We start from the raw sequence: 21,158 nt of genomic DNA on the forward strand, positions 1-21,158 counted from the left end.
GCCTGTTTTGTTTTGTTTTCCTTCCCATGTTTTCTTGGAGTATTTGAAGCTTTCTTTCACACTATAAGGTTCAGAGTTTGAAAGATTCAGTTAATAAAAAATTCTGAGATGTAGAACTCAAAGAAAATGTCCAGCACTCATGAGTAAATTAGAATTTTAATTTGAAGTGTCAAGTTTAATATTTATTTTAAGACACTGGAACTTTTAAAAACTATCCCGTTCTCCTCAAAGGCAGTAAATCGTAACTTCGCTGTGTAGAGCCAGGTAGCTGGGTGAGAGATTGTTCTAGGTCATTTTTACCTCTCACATCTATCATAGAACAGATTGCTTTCATGTGGTTTTAAAGAGATTTGTGAGGTAGGGAATGGATATGAGGAAGGTTTGTGTTTTTAAGGTAAAAACTGTGAGACCTGGACTCAGAGATACAGTACAGCTGGGTTAGCTTCTAAGCGCTTTGAATATTCCAGGAATTAGGCTGGGGTCAGTATGAGTCTTTTCCTTGGGAGCCCTCTAATAAGAATAGTACAGTGATAGGAAAGTCATCAAACCTGGTAGGTTAATACTTGCTGATTTGAGTTTTTCATATCTAGGAATGACTTTTAATATAAAGCAATTGTTATTCCCAAGAATGCTAGTATATAATCCAAATTAGCTGAGCTAATTTAAAAAACAATTACTATATTTCCCTTTGTAAGTCTAGAACATAATGTCAGTATCGGTACCTATATTATTCAGTCTTTATTGAGGGGCTGAACTTTAACATTCTTCTCACAGAAGATTTTAACAGTCAGTTGCTAAACACTAAATTCTGAGGCTAACGAATTGGCCTCCTTGCATTATTTTCTAGAATTATGAGAACAGCTCATTCTTTGTTAGCATTTTTCCATTCCCCCTTTTTTCATTTTAATTGCAGAAAACCCTATAAAATTTCTCCTTTAATCTAGAACAAGTTGTCATATTTTTTCTTTAGTAAAAAAAAAAAGTATCAATGTTTTCTCTTTCATCAATGAGTAATAATTTCCATTGTTTTGCAGAATTCTAAGAGCCCTTTTCTTTAGTTCAGCTCATCTATTTTCATGGCTTCATTTACTATTAATGTGTCAGTGACTAGCAAATTATATTTCTATCTCAGTTTTATATCTTTCTCAAATCTAAACATTTTCTACTTTTCACCTAAAACTGAGTTTATTATTTTTAACCACAAAATTTGTTCTATTTTAGTAAATGGTACCACCATATACCCAACTGCTCAAACCATAAACCTAGGGCTATCTTGGACATCTCTTCACCACTGCCCTCCCTCCAGCACTCTAAGTGACAGGAGTTTTGTATACTTAATTGTTGTACATGTGGAAGTGTGAACTCAATTTCAGTATATCCTAGTATGAAATAAAATTCACTACAGTGAAGATACTTTTTACCGTGTTAAGTTAATGAGATACAGAACGTGGTTTTCAGAGATACTCATATCTCATTTCACAGGCTAACTAAATATTTGCACATCTCCTTGCTTAACCAGGTCTAAATTGAGAGATCAAAGCCATAAAAGAGACACATAAAAATGCTCATGTGGGCTTGTATAGGAGTATATAATTGCAAATAAAGCAGTAGTCCTCACAGTATAAAATTTTCCATGAAACGAGCCTTGATGAATGGAGTAGATTCTCTGGACGGTTACACGGCCAATTATTCTCTTTCTCCCAAACCCCCAATACTGGCCGTGGAGCTGATTATCCTATCATTTTATAGCACTAGCCACGAAAATAACTGTAAACTGAAAGCTATACAAAATTAAGGGGCTACATATGATTGTTTTATGAGGTAGAAATTTGAAGTTTATCTAGCTGACTATTAACCTGATCTAAAGTACTGATACTTGAAATACGCAAATCATTATCTCAGTTTGTAGTAAATATTGTTATGCACTTGATTTAAAGAATCGTATCACTTTTTCAAAAGAAAATCACAAAGCAGAAGTTGTGAAAGTAGGTAATTTTCAATTATGACTGGAGAACAAATTGATATGGATTTCATTATGGGGGTATTATCTGTTACGTGTTTTCCTTTGGGAAGTTTTTTGTATGCTTATAACTGGTATCTATTCCTTGATTTAATTTGTGTAGAGTCAATATCTTTGACCATATAACGTGCTGTTAAATATCTAATTTCCACCTTGCTGAACTTCATTTTTAACCTGTGTAAAGAATACTATTTTGGTCTCAGTATAATTTCTGTTAATAGCAACTTACTTTTCTCCATTTATTTGTTTCTAACCCATAAAAATGGAAGTATAACATCCATGCATAACTAGAGGACATGGTGGCCACAGCAGTCTCTTCTTTATCTCCAGGCATACAGGAAACTAGACAATCTAAATTAGAGAAATTATTTAATGTTCTCATGATAATAAAGCTAGCAGGTGCCTGACCCTCCACTGGCTGATTTCTCCTGCACTACTTCCCAAAGCCTGTGTAAAGATATGGGAGATGAAAGGCATGTTGTAAATGGGTAATTGATCCCTCATGATCATCATCCTTACATTACCAAAGACATTGGGATGCACAGGGCCTGCTCTTTACTGAGTTCAGTGTCTATTCAAATGTCACTTCATCAGAGAGGCCTTTTCTGACTACCATGTGTGAAACAGCACCTCACCCCTTATGTTCCTCTCTTCTCCTTGCTTTCTCTTTGTTGTGGTTATGTTTACCTGATATTATGTGATGCATTTTTAGTTGTCTGTCTTTCCCAAGAGAAACAAAAATTCCATAAGGGCCAGAATTACATTTAACAATCAGTGAAACTGTATTCCCAGTAGCTAGAACATTACTAGCCCATAGTAGGTGTTCAGTAAATGTTGAAGAATTGAATTCATTGAGCGATTGCTAGGATCCAGGTACTTCTGAGCTTTTTATATGTGTTAACGCTAGATATTCCTATGAAGTAAGTATTGTTATTAACCACATACAGTTTTATGGATGAGGAACTGAAGCTTAAAATGGTGAATGACTTGCATAAGATAACACAACTATTAAGAGGTGGGATTTGAGCCCATGTTCTTAACCACTATCTGCCTGGATTATAGAGTCCAGATTTTAGAGACTTTAGAAAATAAAATGTTTATTTTAAGGAACATAAATGTGGGTTTAAGGGAAAGGAAGTATCTTTGATTCCATAAAATGTCAAACTGAAAAAGTCTTTAACATAGCAGAAACAGTAGGTTTCTATAAAAGGAAAATTATTAAACAGTAACATTGGGTGGCAGAGCTGGGATTTGAGGTAAAATATAGGACTTTGTAAGATAGGTAAGAAAGACATCTAGTTCAACTTTAACATTTAAATGTGCCTTGAAAGTTTGTCTTGTTAAGTTTAATATTTCTTCAAATTTAGCTGTTTTAAAAACATTTTCTTTCTGAATGAAAGTTAAAGTTTAGGATTAAATTCAGGCAAGTTAGGCAGTGAACTGTTAAGTTGAACCTTAGACAAATGACTTGCCTACCAGCTTAAATCAAGTAATTGTGGCTTTTTAATCAGAATTTGATATAGCATGCCAGAATATTAGAAGCAGATTTTTGAGATGAAAGTAAATCTTTTTGTGACTGAAAGTAACTTGTCATGAGGAGACGGGCTCCTGGCTGTAGCATTCTTGATCAGACTCATGCAAAGAACAGTTTATAAGAGGGGAAAGCTGTACTTTTAATTTAGGTACTTCATTCACTTTTTGTTTGTTTGTTTAGCTTCAGACCACTTAAAGACTATTTACTTTACCTTAAACTTAAATAATGTAGCTGCTTCTTCTAATACTACCGTTTAATGATTTTCCATTAATAGAGGCTTACGATACAATTTTTGTTATGTTGAGGTGTTTTTTGATTTAACACTTTATAGAATTAAAGAGACTTCCTGTTCCTTAAATCTACATCCATGTTCCTTAATTCCTTAATTATTTCATTAAATTATTAAAATCATTTAAAATTTTAATAAAGAGAAAATTGAAAAATATATGTGATTCAATATTTATTCACTTAGCAAATACTTACTTGACACTGAGCCTGTGCTTGTTAGTGTTCTGTATTATGTCAGAGTGTAATAAATGCTGTGAAAGTGAAGCAGGTTAAGGAGATAATGACCTGAGTGTGATGATGAAGGCAGGGTTTAGGTGGTGTGTGTGTGTGTGTATTTGTTTAGGGGAGAGCTGCCTTTTTAAAAAAACATTGTAATCAAAGAAGGCCTCCTAATGAATTTGGAGGAGAAATATCTAGGAAGAACTATAATAGCATGTTGTGCTAAGGGAAATACAGATAGTATTTGAATGTTTAGCTTTCACTTAGCATAGTTTGGGAAGTCAAATTATACTTGGATTTTATGGTTGTTCCATTTAATAAAATAAAAAAAAGTCATAGAACATGTAACATAGACTGACTCAGTTTTTTATCTCAAAATTTACCAGCAGATATTATGAAAAAGAGCAATGTTGGATTCAAAAAATTGATAGACTTTGGAGACCAATATTTGTTATGTGATTTTTCAAAGGTATTTCATGCATAAGTCTACCTCAGACTTTCTTAAATATCATAATATTTTTAGTTTGAAGAGTCAAGTTTTTTGGTTATGAGTTGCATATTCTTATCTACCCTATAAATATTTGAAGAGAGATGGGGCTAGGCAGATGAGGCCTAAATGGCCAAAAGAATAAGTTACTGAAATTTTTTAAAATGCAGACTGAATGATCTGATTTGGTATTTATAGCACAAACATTGCCCGTTGTGTATCATTCCATCATTTTAAAGTATTTATGAAATCTGTGTACACAAACTCTGGGAAACATGTGGAAATGTGCAAGAAAATGTATAAAGAGATTTCTGGTGTGAACATGGTTGATAATTTAACATTTTTTCCCTGTTCCTTATTCAAAACCATAGAACAAGAACAATAACAGCAAAAATAAAAAATCTATGAACTGCATTTTTATAAAACTAAGAGCTATATATAATTCACAGACCTCAAAATACATGTTGAGGTAATTAAAAGCACTTTATACTGGCAGAAGTTGTGTAATACAAAGTTAAGAAGTGATCAAAGAACCACGTTGCTATGGATCCTACCAAGCTCCTGAAAAAATGCCTGTTGAAAGGGAGGAGTTCACCCTGAAGTTTTTGGCTATATTCCTTGCTTGCATCAATGAATGTAGGACTGGGTGGGGAGAAAAAATTTTTACATATAGCTTAAGAGATGCAGCCCAAGCTGCACATAGAGAAAAATTCAGAGCCTTAAATACTTACATAAATAAAACAAAAAGAATAAAATAAATGAATTAAGTGTACAATTCAAAAAATTAGAAAAAAACAACCAAACCCACAATTAAACAAAAGGAAAGCAAAAGAAAGGAATTAACAAAGATACAATCATAAAGGAATGAATTAGAAAAAGGGAAAACAAAAAAATGTATATATATACATATAATAACTGCTTTTTAAGAGATCAACACCAATTTAAAATATTTACTAATCTAATCAAGAAAAATTATGCTGCAAAGGGTTAATCTCTTTAATATATAAAGAACATCTAGAAGTTAATAAAAGACAGTCAAATAGAAAAATTGACAATGGACATGGGTGGATAGTTTAAAAATTAAAAATACAAATGATTTTTTAAAGATATGACAGGTGATTACCTCACTTAGTAGAATAAAGGAAAATTAAAACTATAATGAGATGTTCTTTTTTTCACCTGTTAAATAGTCATAAACTCACAGCTGAATAATTCACTTCTTTGGCAAAGATGTGCAGAAAAAAACCGTTAGGTAATTTGGCAATGGAAGTATAAATTAGAAAAACCTCTGTAGAAAATGATATGGCAGAATCTAGAAGAATTATAAAATGTATATACCTTTGACTTAGCAATAATGCTTCTACAATTTATCCTTTAGTTATATTTGTGTCTAAATGAAACAATATTAGTGCAAGGTTATTCACTTCAGCATTGTTTGTAATATCAAGAGATTGGAAATAAAGTGGTCATTACTAGAAGTCTAGTTAAATCAATTATGGTAACCCAGCCAATGGAATACTGTGAATGAGAAAGCTTTCTATATACTGATTGGTGAGTTCCAAGATACATTGTTAGTAAAAGGAACTAAGCTATGATACAGAGTTTATGTTATGTTGTCTTTATAGGGAAGGTATTAGAGTATAAGATTGTATGTCTGAATTTGCCTTTATGTGATAAATTTTATATACTCAGACTAGGACTGATGTTGATGTGTATGTAACAGGGGTTACACGTTTGAGGAGAGGGTTGAAATTGGCAGCAGAGGTGTAAGGGAATCTTTTTACAGTTTACACTTGATATTTTCCACTTTTTAAAAGCACTGTGAATGTACTACTCATTCAAAGTTAAAAAAAAAGTACTGAAACCATGGTACCTGCCCTCAAGCATCTACAATTTTTCAGGGAGATATTATAAAATGATTGTTAAGAGGATAAAATGTTCATGTTACATATTGTTAAAGTAGAAAAGTCAATTTATAAAATACCATTTTAGAATTACCTCATTTTCATAAAATGAAATAGAGTGTATATGTACATATATATAGCAAAGTTGAAAGACTATATTCCAAAACATTATAATTATTTTGGGTTGGAGGAATTATGGGTATTTTTTGGCTTAAGTGTAGTTTAATTTTTTTCATTGAACATGTTATGAATTTTGTAATGTTAAAAATTTTCTAGGGGAGGGTATAGCTCAAGTGGTAGAGTGCATGCTTAGCATGCACAAGGTCCTGGGTTCAATCCCCAGTGCCTCCTCCAAATACAAATAAATAAGTAAACTAAATTACCTCTCCTTCATAAAAAAAAAAAAAAAAAAAGGAATAAAGAATTGACACAACATTGTAAAATTATTATAAATCAATAAAAAAGTTAAAAAATTTTTCTAAAATCATATTATATGATAATGTTGAGTAGACTACTATAAAACAGTGTTTCTAAAACTTTTTTTTCCCCCGCAATGCATAGAAAGAAATTGCATTGTATATTGAGACTCAGGAAACACGACACTGGGAGTGTTGACATGTGTGTGTTTCTAACTGAGACAAATTTTAGAAAATAACTTTTTATATTTCTTACATGTGACATAGTCTATTATATTTTTTAAAAGTCTGCATTCAAAAAGTTGATTTTATGAGCCTCAGTCTGAAAGATACCTATGTAAAGGAACTTTTAAAATTGATTTTTAAAGTAGCAATATGTGCTCTAGGAACTTAGAGGAAGAACATATGGCCTCAGAATGATTCATAGAGAAAAATGAGTTTGAAGTAGGTCTTGAGGTTAGGCAGAAGGGATAGGGAAATTATTTGGGGTTCTGGTAAGGGAATAATCAAAACATGGGAAATTCTGAGACTTGTTTTAAGGAAGGCAGGATCAGTTGCCTTGACAGAAACAGGTGATTTAAAAAGATGAGTAATCTGATAAGTTTAGGTTAAAGTCAGATTTTTGAGAGCCTAGAATACCGTGATTAGGATTTGTCTACGGGAAATGCCATCTCACTGCAGGTTTGTAAGCAAGGGTGAATGTGAACTAAGTACATCTGAAGTACAGTTGGTGATAGATACCACATACCTCACTAAAATGCTGAAGGCTTTCTAGCCTTTTATTTGCTTGAAGAAGGTAAGATATTTATTGGCGTATTTAAAAAAAATGAAAATCAATTTTCATTTTTCTGTGTTTCACAAAGAGCTTGTGTAGCCATATCCAAATTATATTTCAGTGAAAAATGTTAAAATAAAATAGAAACAAATGATCAGTTACAGGGAAAAAATAAGTAATGATGGAAATTTAACAACAGTAAATAAAATATGAAATGCAGTTTCTTAAAGACCTGTAATAATTTCCATGTTGAGCCTGAAGTTTAGCTGTAAGCCATTGTAGAAAAAGTTAACTGGTTTTATGATTAGAGAGGAGGAAGGACATTAATTTGTTTTAAAGTTTTAGTATTAATAAGTTCTAACGGAAATTCTCTCTTGGGATGTGGGATATAACAATGTCCTTAACAACATTTCTGCAAAAGTTTAGAAATAGATTTCATAGGCTGTTGCTTTTAGTGTCCTTTAATAATAGCCAAGGGCATAATATTAAAATATAACTTAATGAAGAGCATTCTGCACTAGAATTTTTTTCTCTATTTTCAGTTTTTGCTGAATAGAATAGTAAAACCCTAGGATCCAGATTTATGATCAAAATAGTGATAATATTAGCATTAAATACATTAAAAATTTAAACAAGTATCAAAATACCAAAAGATTATACCTGTGATATTTACAAATATCTCACTTAACTGTATACATGAATACTTTAATATTTAGTTAAATTGGTAGAGAATCCACACACTGAGTATAAAAAAAACCCTTAACATGTTGAAGTATTGTTATTTTCATTCATACTTTCCCCTTATTGGGGAAAAAAAAAAGCCCACAATGTGTTGCCAATAATTGATTTTATTTTATTTTGTAAGTCATCAATTCTAAATAATTTAATGGAGGATCACTTTGACTGTCTGTCTTACTTTTGAAATCTTGAAACAGATATTGAAAACATATTTGATGTTCTAAAAACCCCAGGATACAATGAATTTAAATTAGTGAGATCTAGAAAATGAGGAAAGTCTCTAGGCATTCGACAGAGTAGTAGACAGAGGCATTCGAAGTCTGAGTAGTCTCAGGGTTGAAACTTACATAATTCAAAGCAGAAGAGGTCAGTAGCACAGGAGGGGCTGGTGAAAGGTGGTAAGGAGTGAGGTGAGTTGCTTAGAAGTAGAATACGACAGAGAGAAGAGGGGACCCATTCTGCCTCCCTCCATGCTGGGCTAGTCTCACAAGTCAGTTGACCCCTCTTCCTTATAACTACTCTCCTCCCTCTGCCCCTGTAGCCTGCAGCCCATTGAACTTCTGAGGTAGAAAACCTCTAATGACAATGTATAATTTCCATTTTATTGTTAGTCAACTTTATTTAATATAGATTTTCATGATGTATTCACAAAAATGTCCTCTCCTCTGGGCTCATATTGAACTTCGCAGTAGTTACAGTACTTACTTTGTTCAGTCTGCTGTTATTGTTCATTTCATATGTCTGACATCCCCATTAGATAATAAGGTCCTTGAGAGCAATAAGGACAGTTTTACTCACGTTTTATGTATCTCACAGTATCTAATGCATAAGTCAGTAAATATTTACTGTGACTTTTGAGAAAATCTAGACATTTAATAAATACTTAATATGATATTTGAAAATTTTGTAACTAAAAGATCTTAGCATTCTGTTTTTAGAATAATATAAAAATATTAGCTTTTAATGTTTCTAAAGTGGAGCATGGTTTAGATTTCTGAATGACATCCCTTTGGAAATGACACATTCCATTTCAATTCTACTTGTTTAATAGTTTCTTTTTCATATTTTCATTTCCTCCTTTTATTGCTCTATATTTGAAGACACTGTTTCACATAGTTACATATTCTTGCAAACTTCATAAATATTTTTAAGGACATTGATGCTCTCTTATTTAGTTTAATCTGCATTTTATACTACTCTGAACTATATTTGATTGGTTCCATAAAATTCATTTGACACTTTGATGAGATTTCTCTCTGATATTAACTTTAAAATGGTGAAGCAATCTTATGTCATATTTTTATTTCTTATTTGCAAATTATTGCCCTGTATTAACCCATATCAAAGGTGAAAATAAAATATAAGAAGAGGCATTGCTTGTTTCTACTTCTTAAAAGAACCATTTATCTTTCTTTACCATATTAACTAAATTAGTGTTCACCTTCTGCTACATTATCCTTGAAGGGGACAATGTAATTGTGCCACAAAAGACTTGTCCTACATTCTACTTTACTTTACATAGACTAAATATGCATGCTGAGAATTTTAATGACATTGAAATAATAGAACTTAAGTTAGAAAGACCAAGGACATTAAAAAGATATCTTCAAGTGATTTTTTTTAATGGAAAGCCTCATTCATGTATAAGCCTTAGAGAAAATGAAACTTTAAGTTCTTCCTTCTGTTATTTATATAACACCTGGCGTATATTAAACCCACACCAAGAAATAAGGTCTTATAACAGAAATGCCTATACAGGGACATTATAATCTCATGGACATCCTTGAATCTTGATTGATGACTATTTAATAAGAAATAAACCCAAGAGCAGCAAAGATGAGTTATAGTTTCGTGTGTGTCTCTTAGTAATAAAGGATCCTCATGTTCAAATCATGGCCTCACTGTTTTGTGGTCTTACCATTGGAAATATTTTGTAATGGTGGGTTCAGAAGGTATGATTATACTAATACTTTCTAGTAATGCTACTTTCTCTTTTAAATAATGAATCTGTATCTTTTTTTGTCCTTGGAGTCACTTCAGTTGGAGACCACGAGCATCATTTTTTAATGTCCCTAACAGTAGAGTTTTTTGAATCTACTCTAGAAATAACTTCTAAAAGACTCCTCTTGTAGTTCTGAACATGGGGTTTCAGGAAGCTCACCAGTGTTCATCTGAAATGGTCAGAATTTTCTAGGAATTCACAGGTTTTAAACATATCTCTGACTGTCTCTTTAGTTAGCATTCAGCAAATACATATTGAGTGCCTATTTTATAATAGAAACTCTATTAGGTACTGAACTTGTCCTCAAAGAAGTTAGAGTCTGGGAAGACAGACAAGTAAATAAGAATTGTGATTGAGGTCGTAAATCCTATTCTAAAGGAAATTGATGGTCTTTTACAGGATTTAAGAAGGGCATGTTCCTTGACAGATCATGGAATGCTTCCAAGAGTTGTGAAGGATGACTGAGGGTGTACAGGTGAAGGGTCTGACCAGAGCATAGTGTTTCTGACAAAGGAGTTATACCTGATCTTGGGGGGAGAAATTCTGGGCAACATTTGATGATGTAAGAGTTCCAGTTTGTACACTTGGTGTGCAGAGTATACTAGTAGTCAGGGGAGTAGGGGAGAAGAGGTGTTGTAGGCAAAGTAATGCTCCCCCAAAGTGGCTGTGTCCTAGTCCCCAGAACCTGTGGTTGTGTTCTGTTACATAGCGAAAGAGACTTTGTGGATATGATTATGTCAAACATCTTGAGATGAAGAGATTATTCTGGATTATACAGATAGGCCTAATAATTACAAGGATACTTAAAAGGGGATGGTGGAAGCAGGAGAGTTAGAGACAGACAAGGAATGTGACTCTGAAAGTACTGGTTGGAGTCATGTGGCCAAGAGCCAAGGAATGCAGGCAGCCTCTAGAAGCTGGAAAAGGCAAGAACTGATTCTCCTCTAGAGCTTCCAGAAGGAACGCAGCTCTGCCAACACCTTGATTTCAGCCACCAGAGACCCATTTCAAACTTAGGAGCTCTGGAATTTAAGATATGAAATTTGTGTTGCTTTAAGCCACTAAGTCTGTGAAAATTTGTTAATAGTATATTAGAAAACTAATAGAGGTAGTGAGATTGGAGAAGTTAAAAGGTGCCAAGTAATAATTACCTCATACTAAAGGGTTTGGTCTTTGTCTCAGGGGTAATAGGAAGCTTTGAATGGTTTTGTCATGGGAAAAGTTAATATCAGATCAGATCATAAGGCTTCACTGTGGAAACCTATTAGTGAGTGATTGACAGGTAAGACATAGAAGTTGGAGTGAATATGAAAAGGTAGAAGTGGGATTTAAAAAATGAGTATTTGTAGTTTGGGTGAGATTGCAAATGATTAGCTTAGTTGCATGTCAGAGTCAACAAGACTTGTCAAAGACTGTGGTGGGTGAGAGAGAGGTGTAAGGATTACTTTCAGGTTTATAAATTGAGCAGCGAGGTGACTATGTCACAGACTGAGATCTGGTCGAAAACAAAGTTTAGGAGGAAAACAGGGGCATGTTGAGTGTAAAGTGTATGTGACACTTCCAAATAGATTGTCTTGAAGGAGACGGATATACATAACTAGAATTTAAGAGCAATCTCAGGGATGCAGAATTGGGCTTGGGAGCCACCCACATGTAGAGAAAATACCTGAAGGCTTAAAATAGAAGAGAAAATACGTAGATGAGAAGAGGGCCTCTGACACATGGTCCAGGGATGGAGGATGAGGTGGCTCAGTGGTCTTCCTCACCCACTTCCTCCTCTACACTCCTGCTGCCTTTCGTCACTCTGAACCTATGTTACTGTCTTTCCTTAAGGATCTTTTTTTCTCCTCTTGTCACTAGATTTGCCTTTCTAAAATAATATTTTATCATATCAGTTTCCTGTTTAAAAAACCTATGATAATTTTTTTGTTTTGTTTTGTGAATCAAGCATGGTTATTAGTCTATTTAGGATTTTCTCTAATATGGTCCTTGTTCGTCTGCCCAGTTTAGCCCCTTCTTCCTTGCCTTTGTTTTTTTCCTTTCCTTCTGCACTGTGAGAATGCATGTATAAGAATATAGAACCTCAAAGTCAACATATACAAACATGAACTCATTATGCTGATTAACTCCTTCATCCCCCATGGGCCCTGCTTCTCAGTTGTGGTCTTTGTTAACACCATCCATTTTGGCATCTAAGCTATAAAAATTTTTGGAACATTCATATAATCCTTGTTTTCCCTCAGCCTTCACAGTTAATGAGTCATGGATCCTGAAACTGCTGCCTTGTAAATGGCTTTCAAATCTGTTACCTCCTTTACTCCTGTTCCCCTCCTTGCTGCTGCTACCTCTGCTGAGTCCGTCATTGAAAGGGGTCCAAAAGACACTTGTGAAGAGTCGCTTGCTTCTCATGCTTGCTAATCCTTTGCCCTGTTATCATGTTTAAGTGTTTGGGATGTCTAGGTAGTAACTGATCATGTCAGAGAAATGCTTCAAATATTCCAAGAAATCTGTATTTCCTATTGTTCAGGTTGAAGCATCCTAGCATTCAAGGACCCTTTTTGATCTGGCTCCATTCAGCCTTTCCAGTTGTTTTTCCCACCAGTGCTTCACATGTCTGAAGTTGTAGCTTGTTAAAAAATCCCTTTCGCTTCTCAGAATGACATCTGCTGTTTCACAGCTTTCAATCTTTGTAATGCTGTTCTCTTTTCCTGGGGTGCGTTTTGAGTATCATTTCCTATTTACAGCCTTTGTTAACCCCACCAGTTCAATTTTGGTTCTCCTTTCCCTGTACTTCCCTGGAATTCTGCACAGGCCATGAGTGCATCGCTTATTTTGTAGTATTAAAATTATTTTATTTTTATATACTTTGAGTTGTGCATCTGTGAAGTGATGGACTGTATTAATTCACTTTTGTCTTCCTTAAGCCCGGTTTAATGATGGCCTACAAAAGGTGCCACAGTATTATGAGTTGAAATAATATTTAAAGAACGTAGGATAATATGAACTCATAGATGCATTTGTGTACAAGAAGTCCAAAAAAATCTAGGCATTAATAGGAATGTTATAATTAACAAAGCAAGTGATAGTCTGGGTCTTACTCATTGCCTGTAGTAGCACCTAGATGACTTAGACTGTAATTCCAGTAGTCACTTTCGAGAAAGAGGCAATGAAACCAGAAAAGATTCCGATTGGGAGAATTATAGGGATGACTAATTTGGAAATGTTATACAACTACCAATAATTAAGGAAACAATTGTTGTTCAATGATTCAGTGATTTTTCTTGTTTTGATTTTTTTAATGTGTGTCATCCTTCCAGGGCTTACTGGTAGCTAATGGAGTAAATTTCCACGCTGTGAAAGAGTGTGCTTCTTATTCCGAGCCATCATAGATCTGTGAATCAGAATACTTCCCTAGATGTTTTGGAGAAGCCCAAATCACTGAATTGATTGTTGGCAGTTTGCATTTCCTTTATAACCCCTTAGAAATTCTGATTTGGAGTTAGAGGCAGTTAAAGCGATGTCCTTCCCTTTAAGGTTTCCCCCAAATATTTCCTGGAGCTGAGTAGGCAAGAAAGGCTGTTCAGAGGCTGATTCAGCTTGACAACTATCCTCGCTGGATTGTGTTTCTTACAAGACTTTAGACAACACACTTGATCGCTTTGAGACCCAACCTCTTCTTACCTACTTTAAGTGTTGTTGTAAAGGCCTGGTAGTGAAAGCATTTGGTAAACTCACAAGTCCTTTAAAAATGTCACGTATTATCATATAGTTTGCAATGAAATTGTGGCTAACTGGCTTGGAAAGTATAATATCCACAAACTTGGGAAAATGTATTATCCACTGAGCTTTGGAAACTTAAAAAAAAAAAAAAGCAAGATATTTGGATACTAGGTCATCTTTTTCATAAAAACACAAACTTCCTTAATATCCATTAGGTTCCTGTTACAGAAATATAAATTTGACCTAGATATATTAAGACATGCTTGCAATCTGGGACAAAAGACAGGGGAGACACTATATCATGTGTGGGTTATAGATTGAACTAATGAGTTATACTGAATTCTTTCTGAAAATAGATATTAGTTATATTATGATGGTGAACCCTCTCAATAAACTAAGAAAACCGTGGAGAAAGATATGGAAGTCAAAGTTACTAAAATCGGAAAGTAGAACAATAACTGGAAAAATGAATTTAGACAGTGTTTTTGAGTGATAGGCTGTATATTTCATATTTATATATTAAGATGTATTTCACATTTGTATATTAAGTCATATATTATATATTACATCAAACCCAAGAGTTCAAGAAATGTTATACAGCATTACTTTGAGTAAAGAGAAAGACATAATTTAAAAAAATCATTTAAAAAAGTAATCTGTACTAAAATATCCATTTCCAACCTAAGCATATCAGGAACTGACATGAAATAATCCTAACTATGTTAATACTGAATATTATGCAGTGTTAGTTCCCCCCACCTTACTGGTAAAAAAGAATTCATACTACAGGCTGATTTTGCTGTGTTGACTAAGTGGCCATGAAAGATATTATCTTCTGTTTTGATAAATTCTTTATTGCTCCAATTCCTCTATCTTATCAGATTCATTCAAGCCAGTGTATTTGAAATTGTTTCAAAATTGGTTGATATTCAGGCGTTTTGGCGAGAACATAGGGTATACTTAGAAATCATGGTGAAAGAACTGTCTTTGAGGGTTTAGAGCAATAAAAAAAAGTGAATTTCCAAACATCCTGCAGAAGATTGAATATATTTACTGTTGTCACCAGATTCCCATAGTCCTCAAGTGGTTGTTGACTGTCCCCATATTACTGAATGATAATGAAGAACACTGGCCTCAGACGTTTTGTTGCATGAACATGCAGCCTAATTAGTTCTCTTGCTGTTTGCTCAAATTTTAGTAAAAACTGAATGTATGTTAGTTAGAAGGGCAAAATCATGACTTCTTGGTGGAGTATTTTAGAGAAAGTTTCCTGGAAGGAATTTGGGTCATCATTTGAAGTAAATGAGTTGGTGGATTGAATGATTCTAATCTTGATGAGATGCTACGGCAATGTAGAAGTGTGTACAGCATCAGAAACAATTTTAGAGATAATTGAGCATCACATTTAGTATTTGTGGGGAAGGAGTCACTAGCACAAAATTATAAGACTGATGGCATCTCTGACCAAGATTTATAGAAAGACCATGACATAACACATTCTCGCAGTCTTAACTCTTTCCTGCTTGCTCAACACTTGTTTTCTCTTACTTTTCTCTCCACTTTCTTAAAATGTCTTGTTGCTTTTGGGCTAAACCAAGTTGAAATCAATTATGTTTTAAAACTTAGTCGATTTTTGGCAGAAATCTAGACAGCTGATTCATAGTATTCTTCTAGGTATGAAATACATGCAAAGTAGTGAATTAACTTTTGTCATCTTCTGACAGTGAAGTTTTTGACATGACAGACGTTCTTAGCAGTTTCATCCACACATCAAGCAAGTGACTGGTATTTCTAAGTTCATATGGAACCCCTAGGCTGAGAGCGGAGGGAACAGTAGAGTTATTCATCTGGAGTTTGTCAGTAAAATTTGATTTTAGGCGCTTTAGAATTTTAATAGCAGCATCGAGGTCACAGAGGAGCAAGAGAATCAGCAGAATTTAAGGTCATAGCGGAGCAAGAGATAAATGGTAGTTTCAAAGTGGCAAGTTATTCTAGGTCAGCTAAAGTGTGTTACCCAGGTCCTTCTTCCAAAAAAGGATAGTGTTGTGAGACAATTCAAAAAACCTACTCAAGATGTGCTAATCCAGATACACAAATGTTCTTTTCCCCTTTGCTCTGTCACCTTTTCTCTCCCTTTTTCTGCCCTTCCGGCTTCTTTCATGCAGTCACCAAGTATTTATTGAGCACCTATTATGCATCTGGTGCTGGCAATGCAGTAGAAAACAAAACAGACCTAGTACCTATGCTTTTGAAACCTGTACTTTGGGGAATATGCCCACTAGATTACCAGAAACTACTCAGTTAAGTTAGTAATAACTTAGAAGATAGAAATATAAAAGTTGAATAAAATGTCCTACCCTAATCAGGTAATTATATGCACAAGTGTAAGTATTTTTAGGGTCTAAAACTGAAAAATATAAAATTTAAAAACCTTTTTATTGAAGTATAGTTGATGTATGCTACTATATAAGTTACAGATGTACAATATTGTGATTCACAGTTATTAAAGGTTATACTCCATTTATAGTTATTATAAAATACTGGTTATGTTCCCTGTATTGTACAATATATCCTTGTAGCTTATTTTATATCTAATAGTTTGTACCTCTTAATTCCCTACCCATATATTGTCCCTACCCTCTACCCTCTCCCCCCACTGGTAGCCACTAGTTTGTTCTCTATATCTGTGAGTCTGTTTCTTTTTGTTATATTCACTAGTTTGTTTTATCTTTTAGATTCCACATATAAGTGATGTTATAGTATTTGTCTTTCTCTATCTGACTTATTTCATTTAGCATAATACCCTCCAAGTACATCCATGTTGTTGCAAATGGCAAAAATTTCTTCTTTTATGGCTGAATGGTATATCCTTTATATACACGACATCTTCTTTATCCATTCATCTGTTGATGGGCACTTAGATTGCTTCCACATCTTGGCAATTAAAAATAATGCTGCTGTGGACATTGGGGTGCATGTATCTTTTTTGAATTACTGTCTTTATTTCTTTCATATATATACCCAGAAATGGAATTGCTGGGTCATATGAAAGTTCTATTTTTAGTTTTTTGACAAACCTCCAGACTGTTTCCCACAGTGGCTACACCAGTTGACATTCCCACCAACAGTGTATGAGGGTTCCTCTTTTTCTACATCCTCACCAACATTTGTTATTTGTGTTCTTTTTGGTAGTCATTTGGACAGGTGTGAGATGATGTCTCATTGTGGTTTTGATTTGCATTTTCCTGGTGATTAGTGATGTTGAACATCTTTTTGTGTGCCTGTTGGCTAACTGCACGTCCTCTTTGGAAGAATGTCTATTCAAGTCTTCTGCCCATTTTTTGATCAGAATATTTGTTTTTATGATGTTGAGTTGCATGAGCTGTTCATGTATTTTGGATATTAACTCCTTATTGATCATATCATTTGCAAATATTTTCTCCCAGTCCATAGGTTGCCTTTTCACTTTGTTGATAGTTTCCTTTGTGGTGCAAAACCTTTAAGTTTAATTAGGGTCTATTTATTTATTTTTGCTTTTATTTCCTTTGTTTTAGGAGACAGATCCAAAAAAAAAATTGCTACAATTTATATCAAAGAGTGTTCTTGCCTCTGTTTTCCTCTAGGAGTTTTATGGTTTCCAGTCTTAATTTAGGTCTTTAATCCATTTGGAGTTTACTTTTGTATATGGTGTTGGAGAATGTTCTAATTTCATTCTTTTACATGTCGCTGTCCAGTTTTCCCAGCCTCAAAGCCAAAAAAATATTTTTTAAAATTAGCTTAGGCATGAAATAAAATCTGATGAATCTGAAAGGAAACTAATACTTACAAGTATCCTTTTAGTGGTCAGTCAACTCAAGCAATATTAGAAGAAAAACATGATTTTGCTAACTTATTTTAACCTGGTGGTCCTCATTTATATTCCACTTGTGTAGATAAATATTATAATCATAATTGTAATAAGCATGGTTAATAATTAATTTTATAAGTTTCAAAGTGCCAGACTCAAATTCTGTAAAAAGTACTGTGTGTGACGTCTTGATTTATACATACATAGCAATGTTTCAAGTTAAAAAAATATGATGACACTTTTTGTAGTATTGTTGTATGCAAGTGTATATGTATATGTAACTACACCCTGCCTGCTTACTTACAATTCAAAGAAGCAAACAGAAGGGAAGGAGATTTGAAAAAAAAAATTACACTTGAAGGGACAATAAAGGAAATGGATGAGAGGATAGCAGAAAGTATGTTAATACCAGATGAGTAATTTAGAAGTGTCAATAGGAGTGATTTTTTGGTAGTTGAAAGAGATGAAGTTGATACTATTACTTGATTCTATTATAGTATCAAGAGAGACATAGAAAATACATCTTTATAAGGCTAGAAATAAGGGAGAAAATGATGAGAGTGATTATCCAGTGAAATAGAAAGCTGAGTCATCTTCATTAGCATCTGTAAAATAAAGCTTAAATAAAACCAGGCAATACAGAGACCCTCTACTCAGGTATATTGCGGAACTGAAGTATGTTTTTAGACAAACATTCATAATTTGTCCTACTGATAACTATTAAAATAATCTGAGTACTCTTAACATTAAAGTATGTACATAACTTATGCAGCATGAAATAAAGCTTTGTTGAAAATGTACCTGTGATCTTGACATAAACATTTTATATTTATACATACATTTGTTTACATACATATGTGTGTGTGTGTATATATATATATATATATATATACACACACACACACAGATATATCTTATATAACGATGCTGTTATTTTTAATGAGACATACAGGCGAATATTATTAGTAATACAACATATTGAAGAAAATGTCAGTATTGAGACTCAGTACCCAGGTTGCACACACACACGCACATTCAGGGGGCATAAGGGTGGGTCAGAGCTGGAGCATCTTTGCCCTTGGAAAATCAATCATTTTGTGCTTAAAGTAAAGGCATTTACTGATAAATGCTTTTCAGTAGAAAACATCTTGTGGCTGTCTGCCTAGAGAAATTGTGTGTGTGTGTGTGGGGGGGGGGTGTTTCCCCTGAATTCTAACTTATAACTAAAAAAGTTGATTGGATTATTGCATAGTTTAATTGTTCTACTTATTAGTAGGGCAAAGGGAAAAAAGTAATCCTGAGTGATTACAAACAATGAGCTATCATGTTTCCGAGAAAACAAACTTTAAAAACTCCAATTAATGAAAAATTATTGATTTAGTCATCTATGTGTAAAGCTTTAAAATTTAGTGAAAAGATGCAGAGTTAATAGAAATAAAACACTTTTCAAACAGATAGACCAACTTTGATCTCTTATTTTTTAAGGGTTATATATGATTTTTAGGATTGCCATTTATACCACATCTGTACAAAATTCGTAATCTCAGACAGATGAACGTTTTTTCCGTTCAAATTCTGCTCCTTTAGTCATTACTTATTTATTTATTCATTCAAAAATTTTATCAAGTGCGGATTTTTTTTTTTTTTTTAGCACTTGGTATTTTACTCAGGAAAAATTCCCTTTAAGCAATTTCAAGCCCTCAAGCTATAGCCTCGCCACGGGAAATATATTAAATCATCTCAAAGTTTTCTCTTCCTTTGGCTGAATAATTCTAGTTCTTTTTCCTCCCCATATATCTCAAATTCAAGATGAGAATGTTTTTCTGATATTAAATAGTCGAATGAAATATACTGTCCCCAAATCCAGCCTTATCTGTCTTTATATTGAAAGCTTAATGTCAAACTTAAGTTTTGAAGGTGAGTGAAAGGACAGGACCTTTGAGCTGGATATTTGACATTTGCTGCCCTGTACTGTGTGGGGATGCTTGAGGAATTAGGCAATAGTGCTAATCAATAAAATGAATAATATGAGTTGAGGTAAAAGTATGGCCAGAAACAGCCTTACAGAGCTGCAACAGATACCAAAATTCTTTTTTCTATTATAATTTTTTATTTAACATTTTTATTGAGTTATAGTCACTTTACAATGTTATGTCAAATTCCAGTGTAGAGCACAATTTTTCAGTTATACATGAACATACATATATTCATTGTCACATTTTTTTCCGCTGTGAGCTACCACAAGATCTTGTATGTATTTCCCTGTGCTGTACAGTATAATCTTTTTTATCTATTCTACATTTTGAAATCCCAGTCTGTCCCTTCCCACCTCCCGCCCCAAAATTCTTAAGAAGTAAAATCTAGTCTCTGTTAAAATAGAAAGTAACAAAGAGTTAGTGAAAAGGTAAGATCGAAAACACCAAACTAGGAAAAGAGATGCAACCTAGATAAGGGGGAAAAAAAGGGAAATCATGATATTTTTTCTGTATTGAACACCTGAAAAAGAAAACAGAGACAATAGAAAAAATACTGTCTACTAGCTTCTGATCTGGAAGCAGAAACACCAAATTACAAGCAAATTAAATCTTTGAAATTCCTGCTCTCTGCCACTATCAGTATTAATTTATTAATATCTTGATATTAGTTCTGTATAAAGTAATCTTTAAGTGAATGTTTTAGATTTTTAAATGAATATGGACTTCCTGATTGCTTTTTGGAATTAAAAACATGTAAATTTCTAGTTAAAAGTTCCTATTTTTACAGTTATATACAGTCAACTTTCCTCTTTTCAGTGCACACTCTGAGTGTTGATAAATATTTTGAGTCATGTGTCTGCTAGAGGAATCAAGATTCAGCCACTGTTTGTTCAACCCACCAAGTTCCCTGTGCTCCTGCTTTGTAGTCAGCCTCTCCCCTTAGCCCCTGGCAAATGCTGACCTGTTTTTGTCCCTATCATTCTGATTTTTCCAGAAAGTCCTGTGGGTGTAATCATACAGTGTGTGCAACTTGAAAGTGAGCCTGGGACTTGTGTTTCAAGAGGCCAAGCAGTTCCTAAGAGCAGCATGCTGGGATGCTGCTGGGTTTATTTGCTCACTTCCATAAACACAGTTGGTAAAGAAACAGTCTGGATGGATGGAGATGGTCTGTTAGCCATGTCATATAGCAGGCAGCATGAACTTTGCATCAGTTTCCCTTCCCCACATATCAG

The 21,158-nt window shown here is 33.8% G+C and overlaps 1 protein-coding gene across 8 annotated transcripts in view; it reads left to right on the plus strand.

The window, feature by feature from the left end:
• Positions 1–21,158, plus strand: part of FER (FER tyrosine kinase) — a 362,557-nt gene that overhangs the window by 173,470 nt on the left and 167,929 nt on the right. The window lies entirely within an intron of this gene.

The sequence above is a fragment of the Camelus dromedarius genome, chromosome 3 (genome assembly GCF_036321535.1).
Source record: "Camelus dromedarius isolate mCamDro1 chromosome 3, mCamDro1.pat, whole genome shotgun sequence".
NCBI classification, from domain to species: domain Eukaryota; kingdom Metazoa; phylum Chordata; class Mammalia; order Artiodactyla; family Camelidae; genus Camelus; species Camelus dromedarius.